Source organism: Megascapheus bottae, chromosome 10 (genome assembly GCF_031878675.1).
Source record: "Megascapheus bottae isolate mThoBot1 chromosome 10, mThoBot2.hap1, whole genome shotgun sequence".
NCBI classification, from domain to species: Eukaryota; Metazoa; Chordata; class Mammalia; order Rodentia; family Geomyidae; genus Megascapheus; species Megascapheus bottae.
Genome location: NC_143518.1, coordinates 30740390 through 30756987, shown reverse-complemented (window position 1 = coordinate 30756987; position 16598 = coordinate 30740390). Strand labels below are relative to the sequence as shown.

Sequence of the window (16598 nt, the reverse complement as noted above, 5' to 3'; positions counted from 1 at the left end):
GAAAGCACAACCTTTTGAAGACATATCAATGTCATTTAAAACTAAAAAAAAAAAAGGAGGAGGAAGATGGCGCCGAGACAATAGGGACGCTGCCTAGCTCTCTCTCACAAAAAGAGAGAACCAGGGAGTCCCACGAGCCAACTACCTAAAGAAATCCACAACAACAAACTCAAAAAGCAATGGAGAAGAACTCAAACTTGAAAAGAAATCCAGATAAAGCTCACATCCAATTTTTTCCAAGAATTCAGAACGCGAGCACCCTTCCCCCACCGCACCAGCTCCGAACCAAGGAAAGCGGCAGTGGAGGGGGCGGTGGAGGGAGCCGGGCTGGGCAGCGCTGGGCCGGCAACCGGGTCAGCGAGCCATAGAAGCAGCAGAACCCAGACGCAGAACCAGAACAGCAAGCAACGGAACCCAGACGCAGACCACAAGCAGCAGCGGAGATCCGAGGGGAGTGAAGGATTCTCCAACAACGTGCAGCACCCACAGACGAACGCAGAGGCATGAGTACTGCAGCGGGCCCCCAAACACAGAGTGGGTGCCAAGCCATAGAACTTAACTCAGACCCCTCCACCCCGCCTGAGAAGAGCAGGAGCAGGGGGGCAAGGAATTTAGAATCCTGTCCCTTCCCTCAACAGCCCCCTCCCCCAGGCCAATGACTGGAGATTGACAGGCGGGAGGCGCTAAGACCCAGCACCCCACCAAGGGAGGTGGAGGTGTCCCAGTCCCCACCCGCCCACCAGGTTCCTCTCCCAGGCCTCTGACTGGAGACTGACAGGAGGGCTACGCCAAGACCCAGCATCCCACCAGGGGAGGCGGGGGTGTCCCAGCTCCCACCCGCCCACCTGGTTCCTCTCCCAGGCCACTGGGTCTGGAGAGTGGGGAGCACTGTGTCCCTGCCTTACAACAGCGGGTGGGGTGTACGGGACAATAGGAGCCAGCATCTGACCCCCTCAAATCTTGAGCCGGGCATTCTCCAGCTGGGAATCCTGAGCAAGACAGCCCCCCATAGTCACAGACTTTCCGACAAAGCAGCAGGGCCCACCAGCAGCCAAGCTCACCTTCTGAGAATCAGAAAGGCTCGGCTCCGCCCTTGGAGCGCAAGTCCTCAGCTGGGCCCCGCCCCTGGGAACGCTCCTGGGAACAGAGCAGATAGCCGCAGGTCCTGCTTAGAGCCCCTGGAAACTCCCAAACTCCAGACCCTTGGCCGGGGGGCCGCCCCTAGAAGCAGCACAGGAAAACCAACCATCCGCCCAGCACGCTGAGACCAAAGCTCCGCAGATCTATCCCACGGCCCACTGTGAGGCCACTGGTTGGGCTGAGAGCTAGTCGTACAGCAGCACACAGCCTCTGGGAATCGACCTAACACCTACAAAAACGGCAAACTGACATAGTCAGCAGAGGAATCAACTTGGCTGAGAACCTCAGGTATTCACATACTCCCAGAACCACGGTCCCAATCCAAGCAAAGACCGCTACCTACTGACCACAGAGCAAACTACAACAACAGTTCTCGATGCCGAGGAAAGCTCAAAGAAGAATCACGACATACATAAATAATCAAAGTCCCACGCAAAGCCCAAAAGGCAACAAGAGCGAAGGGACGAGAGAGATGTCACCATCCCAAGAAATGATACCTGAAGAGACACGAAACATGACCCTATTCAAGGAGATGATTGTGAACATGACTAAAGAGATTAAAACAGAACCCCAAAAACAATTCCAGGAACATAAGCAGGAAATCTCCAAAGAGCTCCTCGAATTCAAAAGAGAAATGGAAGAACAGATTAATACCCTCAGAGCAGACATGATCAGCTCAGCGTCCACACTTCAAGCAAAAATGGAGGCAATAAGCAGCAGATTGACAGAGATGGAGAATAGAACATCAGAAACGGAAAACAAAACACAAGAGCTGGTACAGATAATCGCCACCTTGGAAAAATCAGTCAGAATCTACCAGAGAGAGCTCCAGGAACTGGCAGATGCAGCAAAGAAGTCTAATCTTCGTATAATAGGGATTGAGGAGGGGGCCGAATTCCAGGACAAAGGTATGCAACCTTTATTCACCAAAATCATAGCAGAGAACTTCCCCAACTTCAAGAGGGAAAATACTCACATTATTGAAGGTTTCAGGACCCCAAGCAGGCAAGATCCTAGAAGGAACTCACCTAGACATATCATAGTAAAGACATTAGACCCGAATACCAAGGAATTGATCTTGAATGCTGCAAAAACAAAGAAGGAGCTATATTATAATGGGAAGAACATTCGAATTACAGCAGATCTCTCCACACAAACCCTAAATGCAAGAAAAGCTTGGAAAAACATCATTGATGTCCTGAAAACCAACAACTGCCAACCCAGACTGATATATCCAGCAAAACTAGCATTTACATTTGAGGGATAAACAAGAATATTTCACTCCAAAGAGAAGCTTTATGAATACGTGCACACTAAACCAGCGTTACCAAGAATACTAATTAACCGAGAACAAATTGTAGAACATCAAGAACCCCCATCAAGAAGCAATCATCTATAATTCACTAAACACAAAAGGGGAAAAAAGAGAAACAAACTTAGAAGTAAAAATAAATAACAACAATGGACACTGACCACTTCTCCATAATTTCCCTAAACGTGAACGGGCTGAACAATCCAATCAAAAGACACAGAGCAGCAGACTGGATTAAGAAACACCACCCATCCATATGTTGCCTCCAAGAGACACACCTCACTGCCAAAGACAGAAACAAATTCCAAGTGAAAGGCTGGAAACGAATTTTCCACTCCAATGCACCATGCAAAAAAGCAGGAGTAGCAATCTTAATCTCCGATAAAATTAACTTCTCAGTAAAATCAGTACACAAAGATAGAGACGGCCATTATAAAGGGTACAATCCATGCCCATAATATTACAGTTATAAACATCTACTCCCCCAACACGGGAGCACCCAAATTCGTCAAACAAACTCTTTTAGAACTATAGAACATGATAGACTCAAACACAATCATTGTCAGTGACCTCAATACTCCACTCTCAACAAATGATAGGTCAACTCAACAAAAGTTAAGCAAAGACACCATTGACTTAAATGACACCATAGCCCAGCTGGGCTTAACAGATATACACAGAGTCTTCCACCCAACAGCGAAACTTTTTACATTTTTCTCAGCAGCACATGGAACACACTCCAAAATAGATCATATAATAGTTCATACAGAAAACCTACACAGATACAAGGGGTCTGATATAATCCCATGCATCCTATCAGACCACAGTAGAGTCAGACTAATTCTGAACAATGCAGTCAAAGTCAAAAAACATTCAATCACATGGAAACTGAACAACATACTTCTGAATAACCCCTGGGTAAAGATCAGATCAGAAATGAAATTAAAAACTTCCTTGAATGTAATAACAATCAAGAAACATCACAAACAAACTTATGGGACACAGCAAAGGCAGTTCTAAGAGGCAAATTTATCGCACTATGAGCACATATTAAAAAGACACAGGAAGAGCACGTAAATAATCTTAAAAAAAACTGAAACACCTAGAGGAGCAAGAAAAAGTTAACTCTAAAACAGCTAGAAAGACAGAAATAACAAAAATAAAATCAGAAATTTCAGAGATTGAAATAAGATCTACTATACACAAAATTGATAAATCAAAAAGTTGGTTCTTTGAAAGAGTCAACAAAATTGACAGACCCTTGGCAAGATTAATCAAAAAAGGAAAGGGGAGACTCAAATAAACAAGATTAGAGACCCCACGGGAACAATCACAACTGATTCTCAAGAAATCCAGTCCATAATGAATAGGTACTACCAGGGCCTATATTCAAAGAAACAAGAAAATCTAGTAGAAATGGATGATTTCTTAAATAAATATAGGCTACCCACACTGAACAATGATGAGGTAAACAAATTGAACAGACCAATTTCTTACAACGAAATTGTGGAAGCAATTGGGGAAATGCCAATCAAAAAAAGCCCAGGTCCAGATGTGTGGGGAGCCGGAGCAGCCGAGACGGCGCCTGTCCCCTGTCTCGCTCATTGTATACAAACTTCTTAGTTCCCCTTATCTGGTGTGTGAGTGCAGAGCCTTTGCTCGTTCCAGTCTGCGCGTATGACGTCAGAGGCCTGACCAATCCCGAGTTTTAAAATGACCCTAGCAACACAGCAGCCAATGGAAAAAGTCCCGCGTTCCTTGATTGTTTATAAGCAGCTGCATTTCCCTGCCCCGCGCCCCTCCGCTTCAGCTTTCCCTTTAAACGAGTTGCTCTTCATTAAAAGCGTGATACAAGAAGGATCCTCGGGTGGTGTCCGTTCTTCCCTGCTGGTCAGGGGTGCCGGGCGCCGCACAGATGGATTCACTGCGGAATTCTACAAGACATTTCAAGATGAAATAACACCTATACTCTTGAAACTTTTCCGAGAAATAGAAACAGAAGGAGCAATACCAAACTCATTTTATGAAGCTAATATTACTCTCATCCCCAAACCAGTGAAAGACCCAACAAAAAAGAAAACTATAGACCTATCTCTCTAATGAACACAGATGCAAAACTCCTCAATAAAATATTAGCCAACAGAATCCAGAAACAAATTTAAAAAATCATACACTATGATCAAGTGGGCTTCATCCCACAAATGCAAGGCTGGTTTAACATTCGCAAATCAATCAATGTAATACATCGTATCAATAGAGCTAAAGATAAGAATCATATGATAATTTCTCTGGACGTGGAGAAGGCATTTGACAAAATACAACATCCATTCATGTTGAAAGCACTAGAAAAAATAGGAATAAGAGGTACATTCCTCAAAATAGTGAAAGCCGTATATGAAAAACCTACAGCCAGTATTATACTAAATGGTGAAAGACTGGAACCATTCATCTTAAAGTCAGGAACCAGACAGGGATGCCCACTCTCTCCACTTCTCTTCAATATAGTGCTGGAACCCTTAGCCAGAGCAATAAGACAAAAAAAGGACATCAAAGGGATCCACATAGGGAAAGAAGAAATTAAACTATCCTTATTCGCAGACGATATGATCCTCTACTTGAGTGACCCAACAAACTCCACTCCCAAACTACTAGAATTAATAAACCACTTTAGCAAAGTGGCAGGATACAAAATCAACCTTCAGAAGTCAGTAGCCTTCTTGTACACCAACAATACACAAACAGAAGGCCAAATCAAGAAAATGATCCCATTCGCAATAGCCCCCAAAAGAATAAAATACTTAGGAATATACTTAACCAAAGAAGTAAAGGAATTATTCAATGAAAATTATAAAAGCCTAATGAAAGAAATTAAAGAGGACACTAGGAAATGGAAAGACATCCCATGCTCATGGCTAGGGAGAGTCAACATAGTGAAAATGGCTATACTGCCAAAACTGATATACAAATTCAATGCTATCCCCATCAAAATCCCAAAGACATTCTTCATGGAAATTGAAGACATAATCCAAAGATTCATATGGACCAAGAAAAGACCTAGAATAGCTAAAACAATTCTAGGCAAAAAGAGCAATGCTGGTGGTATTACAATACCAGACTTCAAACTCTACTATAGAGCCATAGTAACAAAAACTGCTTGGTACTGGCACAAAAACAGACCAGAAGATCAGTGGAAAAGAATAGAAGACCCAGAAATGGAACCATATACCTATAGGCAACTTGTATTTGACAAAGGAGCCAAAGATATACAATGGAACAAACACAGTCTATTCAATTATTGGTGCTGGCAAAACTGGGCAGCCACATGCAGAAAACTAAAAATTGACCCTAGCCTTTCGCCATGCACAAGCATTAACTAACTCAAAGTGGATCAAAGACCTCAACGTCAGACCGGAAACAGTGAAATTGCTACATGATAATGTAGAAGAGACACTGGAACTCATAGGCACAGGCAACAGATTCCTGAACAGAATCCCAGGGTCACAACAGATCGGAGAGAGGCTCGATAAATGGGACTACCTAAAAATAAAAAGTTTATGTACAGATAAAAACATAGTTGCAAAAGTAGAGAGACAGCCAACCAACTGGGAAAAGATATTCACCAACAATACATCTGACAAATGCTTAATATCCAGTATCTACAGGGAACTCAAGAAACTAATCCCCCCAAAACCCAATAAACCACTCACTAAATGGGCAAGGGAACTAAAGAGAGACCTATCAGAAGAAGAGATTAAAATCACAGAAAAACATATGAGAAAATGTTCATCATCTATGGTCATAAAGGAAATGCAAATAAAAACAACCCTAAGATACCACCTTACCCCAACAAGAATGGCCAAGATTTTGAACTCAGACAATGACAGTTGCTGGTGAGGTTGTGGAGAAAAAGGAACCCTACTGCACTGCTGGTGGGATTGTAAACTAGTTCAGCCACTCTGGAAAGCAGTGTGGAGGTTCCTTAAAGAACTGAAAACAGACCTTCCCTATGATCCCGCCATACCACTTCTGGGCATCTATCCTGAACAGCATGACCCAGGATATTATAAAGACACCTGCTCAGCTATGTTCATCTCCGCACTATTCACAATAGCCAGGCGATGGAAACAACCCAAATGCCCTACTGCAGATGAATGGATACAGAAAATGTGGTATATATACACAATGGAATTCTACATAGCCAACAGACAAGATAAAATAATGGCATTCGCAGGGAAGTGGATGAATCTAGAGCGAATCATGCTGAGTGAGACAAGTCAAGACCTAAGGAACAAAAGGCGCATGGTATCCTTAATATGCAGTTATTAAATCCAAAGTGTACAAGAGAGAGGACTCAATAACTGCATACCCAAAGCAATGGACATGGTAATGGAAATACAAACATAACTATATGGACAAAAAAACCTATGACTCTATAATCATAATGTTTTATTTCATAAACTGATATGTTTCTATGACATACAAACCGTTAGCCTAATTTTGATTAAGTTCTAAAGACTAAGTCCCAGAGAATGTAATTAGAGATTTCCTCCTTGAAGAATTGTTTGTTAAACTTGTCATTTAAAATATGATGTAAACATAAGCCATATAAATAATCATTGTTGTTCTTAAGGTACTATGTTATCCCTCATCAAGTCTACTGTCCTTTGGTTATCTCATATTGTTACACTATCTCACTTTGTTATCTGATATATCGGATATAATTGTATTTGGTTATCTGAAATTGGATAGGGAACGGGGAAAAGCAAGATGAGGGGTGGGGGAGGGGGGAAGGGAAATGGGGACCATGACATGTGAAAGGGTATCAATGTGTGGGAATTAAGGCACCATTTATCTGTCAAATATCATGTAACCCTTCTATTAATTACAATAAAAAATATATTAAAAAATAGGAAAGAAATAAAAAAATTTGAAAAAAAATAAAAAAAAACTGACCATGAGATTTCTTCTACATAATACAGATAAGTGAGATGCAATGAACAAATGCAAGATTTAAGCATAGGTAAAACATTTTAGGAATGTTTGGTGAAATTTTAATATACACTGGATATCACATGATCTTACTTCAATTAATGATTATAATCTAGTACAATAAAATATATTGTTTTTATAAGCCTTCCTTTTTTCTTTTCTTTCTTTCATTCTTTTTTTTGCCATTCCTGGGGCTTCCTTTGACCTGCTTGGGGCCTGAGCTCTGCCCCTGAGCCTGAACCTGTCTATGCTCAAGTCTAATGCTCTACCACTTTAGCCACAGCTCCATTTCTGACTTTTTCTGAGTAGTTCATTGGAGATAAGAGTATTACAGACTTTCCTCCCTGGACTGGCTTCAAACATTATCCTCAGAGCTCAGCCTGCTGAATAGATAAAATTATAGTCATGAGCCACTGGTGCATGGCTTTGATCCTTATTTTTTAAAGATATGTGCTGAAGCCAGATACCGGTGGCTCATTCCTATAATCTTAGCTATTCAGGAGGTTGAGATATGGCAGGAAAATCTGTGAAACTCTTATCTCAAATGAACAACCAAAAAGCCAGAAGTGGAGGTAATACTCAAGTAGTAGAGTGCTAATCTCGGGCAAAAAATCTCAAGGACAGTGTCCAAGCCCTTCAATTTCTGGAACCAGAAAAGGAAGATGTACACATGATTAAAAGCAGTAAAGTATCCTTCTTTATTTATTTTTTTTTGCCAGTCCTGGGTTTGAGCTCAGGGTCTGAGCACTGTCCTTGGACTTTCTCAAGGCTAGAACTCTACCACTTGAGCCTCAGCACCACTTTTTTCTATGTATGTGGTACCGAGGAGTTGAACCCGGGTCTTCGTGAATGCTAGGCAAGCACTCTACTACTAGGCCAAACTCCTGGCCCCTCCTTTATTTTTTAATATTATTTCCAGTATTTATCATACTTAGAACTTGTGACCAATACAAATAAAACATCAAATAGGAATATTTACATTTTTCTTTTCTGTTTTATGTTTTCTTATTTTTCTATCTCTGGCCTAATTGCCCTGGCTAAAATTTCTGATACTTTATTGAGTAAGAGTGGATCAAATAGAAACCCTTGGAAGGTTCCTGATTTCGGAGAATAACTTCTTATTTTTTTTAATCTCTTAGTGTGATGTTAAGGTTTTCATATTGCTATCTTCAATGTGGAGATATATTAAGTTTTACCTTTTCCCTGTATTGTAAAAACAATCATGTGAAAACTAACTAGATCACGTAGAAAGCAATTTGCAAGCTAATTCCATTTCCAACTATAATAATGACACTGTGCATTGAAATTGATCATTTCATTACCTTTTAAAACATTATATTGAACCATGCCTATTTTGTGTGGTCATTTTACATTATTCAAGCAAGACACCAATATTGAACATGTCTGTTTTTTCTAATATTGTCCTATTTGTTTTGAACTAGACCCATCTCTTTCTCAGAACAAATGCTGAAAGACTAGTTGATCTGTACATTTCTCAGTTCCCCATTTTTTGTCATTCACATAGCTCAGCTACACCATGAAACATGTTTTTCTAGTTAACAGCTGATCCTTTCACAAAATGAATCTGTAAAGACTTCAGTGGCAATATTCTGATCTCTTTTTTTCCCCTCCTTCACAGACAGCTTTCATCACAGAAGTGCCTCACTTCTTTTTTTTTTTTTCCCCCAGTCCTGGGCTTAAGCTCAGGGCCTGAGCACTGTCCTTGGACTTTCTCAAGGCTAGAGCTCTACCACTTGAGCCTCAGCACCACTTCTGACTTTTTCTAAGTATGTGGTACCAAGGAATCAAACCCGGGTCTTCGTGCATGCTAGGCAAGCACTCTACCACTAGGCCAAACTTCCGGCCCAAGTCCTCCACTTCTTTGGTTAAGTTAATTCCTAAGGGTTTTTTGTTTGTTTGTTTTGTTTAAGGCTATTACCAAAAGAGCTTCTTTCCTGATAAGGGATTGGGGAAAGTGAAACAGGGTTCTTTTTTCACACAAAAGAAGAGTCTAGGTGAAGAGATGAAGCCTGCATGGTTGTTTCCTCATTGTCGACCTCGAGCAGCAGTCGACTTCTCACAGAACCTGAGAGTAGGAGACTCAAATAGAATCTCTTTTCCCTCCTGCCTTCAGTAAGATTTTTTTGATCTTCAGCTACACTTTGTGATGAGCCGAACTATCAAATACAATGCCTAGCAACGTTACCAACAAGACGGATTGTCTTTCCATGTGTTCACTGGGAATCTCAATACACTTGTGTCAAGAAGTCTGATGTGGAAGCAATCTTCTCGAACTATGGGGAAATTGTAGGCTGCTCTGCTCATAAAGGCTTTGCCTTTGTGCAGCAGTATGTTAATGAGAGAGATGCTCAGGCTTCTGTGGCAGGAGATGGCAGGATGATTGCCGGCCAGGTTTTAGATATTAATCTGATTGCAGAGCCAACAGTGAATGGAGGAAAAGCAGGTGTGACACAATCTTCAGCAGAGATGTACCAGAACACCCTTCTCCATCAGCTCTACTCAGCTCCGCATTTGACTTGGACTATGACTTTCAATGAGATTATTATAACAGCATGTACAGTTACCCAGCACGTGTGCCACCGCCACTTCCTTATTGCTCAGGCAGTGGTGCCCTCTAGACATCAGCGTGTGTCTCTGAGGGGCAATAGTGGCTTCAATTCTAAGAGTGGTTAGCGAAGATCTTTTTCCAAGTCTGGAAAGTTGAAAGGAGATGACCTTCAAGCCATTAAGAAGGAACTGACCCAGATTAAACAAAAAGTGGATTCTTTACTGGACCACCTGGAAAAAAATTGAAAAGGAACAGAGCAAACAAGCAGAACTGTCCTTATCACCTAGAGTAGAGGTGAAGAATGACAAGTCAGAAGAGGAACAGAGCAGCAGCTCCCTGAAGAAAGATGAGACTGAGTCAAGATGGAGATGACTCTGCTGAGGAGGGGGGACCTACTGGATGATGATGATGATGATGATGATGATGATGATGATGATGATGATGATGATGATGATATTGAAGATGGGGGAAGACCAGCTGGAGTTGATCAAGAGTGATGAAAAAGAGGCTGAGGAAGGAGAGATGTTGGAGACAGGTCCAATGGCAAGGATGACTCTTAAGCATATAGTGGGGCTTAGGGATCTTATCCCATTATCTCTTTACCAAGGTGCATGTCTTAAGATCAAAATTTCACCAGTTCTTCTCCCCTCGTATCTTCAGCACATAGTCACTGAACTTGTCCTTTCCGTGTTCATTAATTCATACTGCCCTGCTCCTACTTCCATTTTTGCTTCCTTTGATGCTCCTGATAGTTTTGTTAAGTCTTACCCTGTAATTTTTGCTTTTAATTCTGACACTTCTTTATGACTTAACAATAAAAAGGATGTATGGGTTTTTACCAATTGTCTCCAAAATAATCTCTTGCTCTGCAGGGCATGTGGTGCTTTCCTTTCATACAAGATTTCCGTAGGTGCTTCCTTAACTGCAAAGGCAATCTCACGCATTTAGTTGTAGCACCAGATAGCAGCTTTAAGTTAGAAATATGTGTGTCACACCTCACATCAGAGTGCTGTGTGGGTCAGTTCAATACAAATGTAACAACATATTTTTGTGAATGAGAGTTGGCATGTCAGATGCATCCTTTAGAAAAATAGTGTAATAGTCTTAATATTTGTTTTCTAAAGTTGACACTGTAGGTTATTTTTGTAAACAGCCTAATGTTTGGGACCTTTTTTCTCAAGAAAAAAGCAATAAACAAGCCCTTATTAAACCAGGAATTTGAAGGGAAAAAAGAGACTGATAGAAGAAAAAAAGTAGTTACAAATATCAGCTCTACTTATGTGACCAATTACAGAATCTAGTACCGTATTTGTCATAAATATTTCCTGCTTATATTGTTGAGAATATTTTATTGTGTCTGTTGATGGGTGTGTAATGCAAACAGTACCTTCTTATATTTATTTTACTTTATCGTGTAAATAACATTTTTGAAATTTTATCTCAGAATTTGTGGATTACTAATGATATATCATACCATTTGAGTTTGGGAGGATGTCAGGAAATGGGCAAACATCATTCATAGCTTTCCTTCCTCTTTCGATAAAGGGCATGTCATTTAGCTATATTCAGGGTAGCTGGACTGTTCTTGCCTCTATCTGAACATTATGGATAGTGTAAGCTGTTGCATATTGGTGCCAAGTTTAAAAGGATAAATTTGGGTAATCTAAATTAAGAGATATCCATATAGCTAGAAAAGTTATAATTAAAGCTGAAGATGCATGGTGCCTACTCCTTTTATGCTGGAACTCCAGGTGGTTTGATGTTAACTAGAATGATGTTTCCAAGGAGTGGACAGTGGTTTAGTAGACTGAGTGAAGATACACCACCACGTGCACAAGTACTATCAACAGGTTGGGAAGTATAACTAGAAATAACATATGAGCTAGGACGTATGAGCTAGAGATAGGAAAATCCTCTGTTCTTGGATAGAACTCCAGGCTTTTGTATCTCTCCAGGCTTTGTACCTCAGGACTTAAAATAGTAACGAATTCCCTCAGTTCTTAGGCCTTCAGCCTCAACAGGGTTAAATTATCCTCTTCTCTCGTTCTGAAGCCACCAGACCTGGACAGAGCTCATTATTATATCGCAGGGTCTCAGATAATCTACCTTTTTAGCCTCCATAATCATGTGAGTCAGTTTCTCTAATCAATCACCTCTCATGTTTCTGTAAATCTATATCTGTATGTCTGTCTATATCCAGCCTATTAAGAGCGCTAACTCACAAGGTACACATTGCTTTGAAAATGTGAGCATGCGTTTCGGTTGCAGATGCTTAGTGAGCTATCAAAAGGGGACGTCTCGTGCCTGAAAGACACAAAGTAAACAAGTAGAGACTAGTTTTCCATAAAGTGATTGACAGCAGCTATGGGGAAACAGGCTGTCTCTATCTGATCATACATTCCAGGAAAAGTGTGGGTCCTCCCAAAAGTGAACATAAATATGCTGAAGGTAGGGAAGGGGAAACACTAGGTAAGTATAAAAGAGACTTAAAAGCAAGAAAAGCTTCCTCAGGAGATTGAGAGGACACCTGGGGCCAAGACTCAGAACTGGCCAGCGAGAAGAGTATACTATGTCTTCTACTACACAGTCACTTGGAGCAAAAGTGACCCAACCTGCAGGATCCTGGACAGAACAACACAGCCTCAAACCACTGCAGTCCAGGGACAGGACCATCTTTATCCACAAGAATTGTGAGTTGAACACCTCATCCCTAAGACCCGACAAGATGATGATTGGCAGGGCAGGGCTCTTCGATTTTTTTCCCCTCTATCTCTTTTCCTAAATTCCCAATGCATTGGTTTGCAACATTCATTTGCAATAATAACAATTTTCCCAGAATTGCCAGGATTTCTTCATCCTAAATAACTTGTCCTATACCAAGACATAAATTGAATGTATACCAATCTTTTTAACATTTGTGCTTTATAATGTGTTATATTGTTCGGAGCATGGCTAGCATAAAGTAAACAAACCAGGACCGCTTGCACCAGGAAGATATGCAGATGAACTGCTTAAACGTAGATGCCTCAAGAAGACACAGGGAACGTGGGGATACACTGATAAACTAGGAAGTAGGAAAGGACCCCCTAAAGAGGAGCTGGACATAAAACCAGAGCAAACCCAAACCAATTTGCTACTCTTCAGAGGCGTGCGTGGTCCTAGACTCCCCAGGCCTACTACAGGAGCAGCTGGAGCCATCCCTGGGCCAATCTAACCAAGTGACATCAGACCTGTGTGCGACTTGACCTTGGGCCAAGTGCAATAGCAGGTGAGTAGCCCTGGGAAATGCAGACAGGATGAATTTGGGATAGGATTGCATTAGGTGGGACACCTACTTGATCATGGAATAATGGAATTTGGAACTAGCAAATGAGCACCTCTATGCATCTCAACCCATCTGCATACTTAGTGGGCTCGCTAGATATAACTATTTCTGCGCTTTGTCCCTTCAGTGAACTCTATATTTTTGATAAATTTCAATTTTATTCCTCATAATATACTGCCTCTATGGCTAGGAACATTACTTTATAATTGTTTAATATATATCTAAAATCAAACTTTCATATAGACATAAAATTGAGGATGAATGAAAGTCAGAAACTGGGGGAAATGAAATGGGAAGACTACATAAAACCAGGCAGGGAGCCCCTAAAATTTGCACAAAAATTTAATAGATTCTGCCTTTCTCCACAATAGTTAGATTTTCATTATACACAATGGAAATTTCAAAGTAGTTATTAAAATGCCAACTACCACATACTGAGCAAGTACAATGTTCTAGGCACCCTACCAAGAAAGATGCTTATGTTCTTATAACCTAGGAAAAACTGAAGTACATCTACTTATATGAAAAGAGAATGAAGTAATAGAACTTCAGCAGTCAGATAAAACTCTTGAAAAATAAGCATTAATAGGGGCAATCAGGAAACATCTAAATTGTGTAATAGAAAATAATATAATAAAAATATTACCAACATTAAAATCCATCAGTTAATTTAATAAATATTTCTCAAGAACCATCTTGTATATTAAGATATAGTTACAAAAAACTTTAGGTGAAAAATATGACATATTATATAGTACCTTAAAATTTTCTACCTGTATCTCTTTATACATATATTCATAAAATGAAAGCCCCAACTATTTTAACTTTCTAATCTTGGTTTTATATGATTTTTTAAGTAGAAGGAATAAATTTATTGTGAGAGAAGATTCCTGAACCTATTTTAATAATTCATACTATAATGGCTGAAAGTGAATAAGTGATGTTAGAAGTGTTAAATGGATATTTAAGACAATGTAAGTCCCTTTTACTCAAATATTAAATGAATTATGAATGTATTCAGAAGTAAACATAAATAGTAAGAGAAGCAAGTATATATAACTGTTGTGGGCACAGAGAGTTTAGCAGTGTAAATGCATTCCTCACTTACTCCTTCTAACCAGATGAGGAATGGGCACTGAATAAAAAATAAGCATTAAAATGGAGTGCTAGTTTTATTTCCCAATGTACAAGGTTTCCATCCAAGCTGGCTTGGAGAATTGTAGACTTTACAATCTGAATAGCATACTTCATCTTTGTCCTCAAATCCAACTTTTGGAAACTTTCCCCCAAAATGAGTTCTTCCTATTCCATCATATGAGATGCCCTCAGTACATGTCAGACCCTTGAACAAACACAAGAAAGATCCTTAGTGAGAGGGACAGAGTCCCAGAATTCCTGCATGCCTTGCAGTAGACCAGATCTAACCCATAAGAGGAGAAATTCCTCAATCCTGCATGAGATGCAAATCAGAGTGAACAACAATTAGTAACGCTCTGCATGTCCCTAAAAATTGAGGAAAGCAGGAGATTAAGATAAGCAAGGCTTGACCTCAGAAAGACTAGACCTATTTCTCTGTTGCTGAATGCTTCTGCTGTCTTTTGGCATATGACAAAGAGTCATAGAGAGTGGTGATATCCCCATCCCCATAGCTTCACCCTCTAGTTGAAGGAGGAATTGGGAGCATCTAAAATAACACAAGTACCAAAACAGGAGAAAGCTATAGTGGTGTTTTAAACTGTAGGTTGACAATTTTTAGTTATAGAAGAGAAGGTTGATAAACTTGAAAATGATCAAAACTATTCACAATAGCTAAGCTATGGAATCAGCCAAAAGTACCTGTAATGAACAAATGAATAAATAACCAGTAGATCATTATTTAGTAATAAAGCATAAAGAAAGCATGCCATTTGCAAGAAAATGGATGAAACTGAAGATTAGCATGTTAAGTGAAATAAGCCAGATTCAGAACCAGAAAAAAGGACATGTTTGTCTGATTCATGGAATCTTGGGAAGAAAGGAAAGTAGAAGGGAAACTGTTTATATAGGAACTGGATTGTGGGGAACACAAAATATGAGGGAGGAAAATAGGTTAAGTTTGAACAAAGTATATTATACATTATATATTATTCTGTACAATTAATTTATGCTAATAAAAGTTCAGATGGAATAAAATCAGATCATCACTTCTTTCATTTCAAAGAACTGAGTCTTAGTAAATAAATGCAATTGTGTACATATGGGGAAAGAGAAGTCACACTCATCTGACATGTAGACTAAGTATGTGTTCCAATTTAAGATATGCAAAGACATAGCAGAGCAAAACAAATGCTGTGAATGTTCAATTGAAGGGCAGAACAGGGTGGCAAAAGGTACTGAAATGCGAAGGTCATCATTACTAATATGCAAGAGTGGATAGGGTCAGAGAAGAGCAAAAAAATGGGGAAAGTCAGATTGGCCAGTATCCTTGAAAGCTAGGTAAAGATCTGAGCTCTGATGTAATAAAGCAGTGAACTCTTTCCAAATCTCCTAGATGATTCTCAACCCAATCAATATCTTGGCAATTGAAATGAATCATCAAGCTTTCATTTCCCTAACACCGTATAATGGAATAATTGGGAAACCAGTTGTAATTGTTGCTTATGAGCAGGCCAAAACTCAGAAAGATGTGTAATTATCACCAGTAATTGTTGCATATGAGCAGGCCAAAACTCAGAAAGATGTGTAATTATCACCATATTAAACCTAAGAGCCCTAAAACATCCATTTACCAAAGAGTTTACTGATGGTAAAGCATGATTTCACCTGAGCTAACAAGATAGCAATAAGGTAATGTCTTAGAGAGATCACTTCCTATTTTTACATTCAAGTAAAACCTGATGTAATCTTCCTATGCACAATTCTGGCAAGCCTAAATAAGCAGACCATATTATAGTCATTTTCATTATATAAATATTTTACTCAAATTTTAGTACAATATAAAAACCTGAGACACGCTTATTTTGAAAGGATTTGAATCAGTTAGAAGTTGTTTTGTTTTGATGAAATGTTATGACTCATCAATGATTCTAACAAAATGACTGAATATCTAGGGAAAAAACAGAGATGTACACATTCAACATCTATATGTTGTACATATATATGTATATGTATGTGTATGTGTAACATGTATATGTGCATGCATGTATATATGTGTATGATATATATATATATATCATTTCTTTTCTTTTTTTGTGAGTCATGGGGCTTGAACTCAACCTGGGCAC

At 39.8% G+C, this 16598-nt stretch overlaps 1 pseudogene; it reads left to right on the top strand.

Annotated features, from left to right (window-relative positions):
* Nucleotides 1-9627: 9627 nt before the first annotated feature.
* Nucleotides 9628-10570, top strand: LOC150057844 (heterogeneous nuclear ribonucleoproteins C1/C2-like; annotated as a pseudogene).
* The last annotated feature ends 6028 nt before the right edge of the window (nt 10571-16598 follow it).